The 5546-nt window shown below is 52.9% G+C and overlaps 1 protein-coding gene across 1 annotated transcript in view; it reads left to right on the top strand.

Annotated features, from left to right (window-relative positions):
- ZNF518B (zinc finger protein 518B) overlaps positions 1-5546 on the top strand; it is a 25172-nt gene that overhangs the window by 2608 nt on the left and 17018 nt on the right. The window lies entirely within an intron of this gene.

Genomic DNA, 5546 nt, shown 5'->3' with positions numbered 1-5546 from the left:
TAAACCTCTTTTTTAAAAAAAGTTTGGTGTAATATCGATAAATCTAGGTCACATATACCTGCAACTCAGGTCACTAGGAAAGCTCATCATGAAGCTTGAAAATGCTGAAAAATTATCCATTTTAGCTCCCATTTTCCAGCATTTCAACATCAGCATTCTTTTTTGCCTTCTCATTGCTCACCGCGGGTACTTATTAAATAACACACAATTATGAAGACGTGGCTCAAAACTTCACACTGAGCGCCCTGCTGGGGAGTGTTCTCCGCTGAGGGAATGAGCCACATGCGTGCCTGATTCCGAATGTGCTCAGCTGGGCATCCGGGACCATGCTATGCACGCCGAGCTCCGCTTACTTTAAAGGCAGCAAGAGGGTGCGTGGCCCTTCACGCCGAGATTCTAATAAAAGCGGTGAGAGCCTCCCATGTGCATCCTGGAAGATGCAGTGGCTCTGGCTTCACATGTGAGGACTCGTGAGGGGGCGGGGTAGGAAGAGAAAGAATACCTCTATTTCTTCTGCAGGCTTCTCAGAGGTTGCTTCCGCTGAACTGTGTGAGTTTGTACATCATTCAACATAAACTGCTCGTTTTTCATATCACGTTGGCCCGTGCTTGGCCCATTTCTATCCTTTACTTTCCCTACTGACACTGGATCAGTTCATTCTGGGTTTTGCAGTGAGTGAGAGGAAATCCAAAATATAGAAGCCTATCTACCTCTTAAGTAAATTAAATCTGGGTGTCAGTTATGGTGGGTCCATGATTATCAGGGACTCAGGCTCCTACCTATGGTTCCCCATCCTCAGCCAGTTCTATTCATGTGATGGGCCATGTGGCTGCTCCAGCTCCAGCCATTGCCTCTTCATCCCTGCATCCAAGCCAGCAGGATGAGAAAAGTGGCCAAGAGTCGCATGTCCCTTCCTTCAGGGACACTTCTGGATGTCATGGATACTCTGGTTCTACTTACTTCCCATTGCTGGTCACACACGTAGCTACAAGCAAGAAGTGCACGTTTGGTCTTTTTTCCTAAGTAGCAAGAAATTGGAGGAGGGTTATTACCAAGAACAAAAGGAGAAACAGATTTGGGGAAGCAGCTGAGAAAAGTCTGCTACCATTGTACTCATGAACTGCGGGTAAGTGCTGGTGGGCCCGCCATCTATCCATCTATCAGGGGTCTTGGTGAAGGAGAAGCCTAGTGGTCAGCGGGGCAGAGAGGGGCCCCGTGTGGCAGCGGGCACAGGCTGAGGAGCAGCCATAGGAGGTACTGGGGGAGGCAGTGTAGGGCAGGACTAACTCTATATTGAAGGACCAGGTCTTCCCTCATTACTATCCCGTTTGAACCTACTCGCGTCTACTGCTGGGGGCGAGGACGCTGCCTGAGCCAGGAGTGACCGCCCCCAGTCAGTACACCACACCCGTATTCCTCTACTTGTTCTGCTGGTCCCACCGCGTGTCCAATTGCTATGAATGTTTCTAAACGCTCATCTCCCTTTCTGCACCCATCCCCTCCCTGGGGAACCGCAGTGGGGGCCGCCCCTGTCCCCACCATGCTTTGCCTAGCCCTGGTCTGGGCAAGGGACGCCGATGGCTCTGACAAGCTTGGACTTGGAAGCCGGCCTATTCTGCGCCGGGCCTTGTGTGATCCTCCAGGACAATAATTGCACTTGATTGAATGCAAGCCTTGCAGACATAGGTCAGGATTGCGCAACGGGAGGCCAGGGGGCGGTGCACAGCGCTGCGTTGAGTCCTCGGCTATGCCGCCAGCGCTGCAAGTCCAGCCCCACCGCTCCTGCTCCAGCTCCGGTCCGCAAAATAAGCGAAACAAAAGCAAAGAAGCCCATGGAGATTCTCACAGGGGCAGGTCGGCGGGCCGTGGGCTAGGGGAGCCAGGATGCAGCCCTGACAGCCCGGCGAGTGCAGAGATGGCAGCCGGCAGCTCGGGCTGAGCCTGGTAGAATTCTACGCGGGAGCCAGCAGGGCAGCTGCGCAGCGACGCCACAGGCGGTTGGTGGTACTGCAGCGCACTACGCTTGCGGGCGGGGCCAGCGTCCCGGCGGGCTCCCGGGTTCTACTGGCTGCGCATGCCCAGTGCGCTGCTCAAAGCTCCCCTCCAGCAGACCAGTGGGTGGTGAAGCAAGGCGTGAGCAACCCGGAGCTCCAGGGAAGGAGGCAGGGCGGCTGGGATCTGAGCCTAGCCGCAGGCGCTGTCCTCTGCCGGACAACCCCCATGGAAGGTTGCTCCACTCACTCCTTTTTACTGTTAAGAAAAGCGTCTCAGAGACTGGCAGTAACTTGCCCGAGGTCACACAGCTGGTACAGATGAGTAATGGGATCAGGATTGGACCCTGCAGCCTCCACTCCCTGCGCCCCAGGACTGGGAGAAGAACTGAATTGAGCTCGGGGACCGGGGCAAAGTGGCATTTATTATCCCTCTTTCACAGATGAGCAAACTAAGGTCAAAGAAATTACTAGACATTTCTGAAATGTTTCCAACAACAAAAAAAAAGCCACCGCCTTGGATGTCCTGTTTATGCATTGTCTTGAAGCGCCACAGATTTGCCTGTCCTTGCCTCCCCTCCCCCAATGTTAGCCCAAAATTCCTAACCGGCTGTTAGAGACCTGGCCCTTTTCCAAGGCACAGAGGGGTAGGTTGCCTCCCTCTGAGCCACAGCCCTCGCTAGCAGAACTGAGGAAATGACTCCTTAAGGTCACAGTTTGCAAGTGGCTGGGATGGTCCCAATCTGCACTGCGCTTCCTGCTCTTCCTCAAACATGCCCAGCGTATGCCCACCTCAGGGCTTTTGCACATGCTCTTGCCTTTATGTGAAGAGCATGTGCACTGCTCTGCACTGCTTCCTACTCATGACTTAGAGCTCATCTTCTGACACTCGCTTCACTGAGCCATTCAGATCCTTTCTCTTGCTTTGCACTCCCTTCCACATCACACCCCCCAGTTTTATTTCCTCCCCAGCCGGCCTCTAGCACTCCCCAGTTATTTATCCCCATTAATTGTTCGAGCTCTACAACCCCCTACTAAATGAATGCTCCCAAAGAGCAGAGCCTTATCTTGCTCTTGATCCTATCCTCAGCATCTAACCTGTGCCTGCAAGGAACAGGCATTCAGATGTTTGTTGAATGAATAAGTGAGCAAACATTGGCTCCCAGCCATGACACTCAATGACTGGTTTTGTTCGTATGCCTTTCCTCTTTTCTCCTGCATGTTAGGCAACCATCTCTGGGAGTTTCTTAGGGTTGCTGTTACAAACACACTTATTATCTTACAGTTCTAGGGGCTAGAAGTCTGAAATCAAGGTGCAGCAGATCTTGCTCCCTCCAAAACCTAAAGGAAAATATCCTTTCTTGCCTTTTCCAGCTTCCAATGGCCCCCGAGCGTTCCTGGCTTGTGGCAGCATCGCTCCAATTTTGACCTTCATCTTCCTGTGGCCCCTTTCTCCCTGGGTCTCTGTGTCTTCACACAGCAGCCTCCTCTCTGCTTCTTCTTTAAGGATGCCAATCATGGGATTAGGGCTCACCCGATGACCTCATCTAAACTCTGTCTGCAAAGACCCTCAATTCCAAATAAGTGCACATTCACAGGTGTGAGTCTGCATCCGCACTCACTGGCAATTTAGGGCTCTAACATATCTTTTGAAGGGGGGACATAATTCAACTTGTAACAGAGGTGATCCATGGAACACTAGAAAGAGATTTAGATAAACGAAGCTGGAAGATGGGGAAAGAAGACCTGAAGGGCTGTCCTGCGTGTAGGACAGGAGCACTGGTTGAATGTCCAGAAATAACATGTCTGGGTGAACTCTCCCTGCATCGGGACTTTTAGGGAACAACACTTCAACTTTAGGGGTTCCTATCCCTGCTTGGCCCTTTTGCAGGCTGTAAACTCCTCATTTCCCAGCCCTTCACGAAGTATTTTTGTCACTGAATTTGGGCTCCTGAGAAATATTTAAAAAAGAACTGCTACTGGGCACTTCATATGTGCCAAGGACTGTGTGAGCCCTGACCTGCCCCCTCCCGTGTAATGCGGAAGACTCAATTGTGCAATCGGTCCTATTATTCTCTGACCTTTACATGAGTCCTGAGGTTCAGACAGGCTCGGGAGCAGGCTCACAGCTTCGTGCCAGTCGGGGTTTCTAACCAGTTCTAACTGCAGGGAAACTTCCAGGAAATCCAGAGGGACTTCCATTCATTCTACTTGACTCAAGAGGGCCCAGCTCTCTGCGACGCATGGGTGCAAGTTACAAGGAGATGAAACAAATTAGACTAAATTTAAGGGGGGGAATCTCTACTACTCAGACTTGGAATTCTCCAATACTTTAACAGTTTTCCCTGATGTGACTCCTTTTGTTGCTAAAAATTACCAGGCAGTGGCCAGATTAGATTCTCACTATCCTTCCCAAGCCCACCTCACTCTTAAGGGGGACTATGAACTCTGTCCTATTCTCTCTGCTATGGACTCTTAGTACATAAATGTGTGTTCTGAGAAGACATCCACTCGCTGCCAGGAGCCCTCGGAGACAGAGGGCCCTCAGCAGCAATGGGCAGCATATGGCAGCATAGAGCCGATGCTGGTGATCCTCTCGGGGTTGGTATTCTCTCTGTCGGGCTCTGGCTAGTTCAGGCTGGGACAGTTTTGTCCTCCTGCTGATCCTGTGGCTGACATTGTGCCTTGGCCTCCATCTGTCCGTGTTGAAGAGTTGCCCCAGCCCTGCCTCTCCTCCCTGCTTCTGGCTGATGTCCACGCCTGACCTCTGGCCTCGACAGGAAGGCGTCAGAAGCCAGCCTTGCCCCTTCCGGAGCTTTGAAACAAACTTTCGGCTGCAATCCCTGGAGAAACTGCGCTCCCCGGTGACGCTGCTTCCCCGCCACACTCTGCCCTGAGGAGGGAGCAATTTTATTTTATAGGGAAATGCATCTGTGTCACTGATTGTGGGGACTCTAGCGACATGGTCCCACTCCATCCTCTGGGAGGGTCTATTCTAAATACTTCTTCCTTCCGGAAGGACAGCAGTGAGCGGGTACCGGGGTGGGGGTGCAGGAAGGTTCCCAGAAATGGTGCTGGTGCCAAAGAAGCAGGAAGAACCGCTGGCATCCCATGTGCTCACTCCATCTACCGACTCTCCCACAATCCTTGTCTTGTCTGACCCTCACACCCACCTATGTAACCGACGAGGCTTCAGAGCTGAGACTCAGAGAGGCCAGGGACCTCTTCGCCCAAGGCTGCGGAGCTAGGGCATAGAGGAGTCGGAATTCGAACCTGGGCCTTCTGGACCATCTCAGGCACGGCTGCTCTCAAGAGAGGACTTGGGAGAATGAAGACCTGACTCCTTTCCTCTCCTCGTCGCTTGCCGGCTGCTGGACTTCAAGCTCCACGAGGGTAGGGGGTGGCCCCTGCACGCAGCGGGTGTGGACGCTCTGGGTTGAGCACTCAGCCTGGACCCGGGCTGCCGGGTCTTCGGCTTTGCTCTTCGGCTTTGCAGGGCGCGGGACCAAGCAGGACCACAGCCTCCGTTCAGGACCGGGCACCAGCCCCGAGCGG

This window comes from Myotis brandtii, unplaced genomic scaffold, assembly GCF_000412655.1.
Source record: "Myotis brandtii unplaced genomic scaffold, ASM41265v1 scaffold223, whole genome shotgun sequence".
NCBI lineage: Eukaryota > Metazoa > Chordata > Mammalia > Chiroptera > Vespertilionidae > Myotis > Myotis brandtii.
The sequence above is the reverse complement of the archived record's forward strand: the minus strand, read 5'-3'. Positions and strand labels throughout refer to the sequence as shown.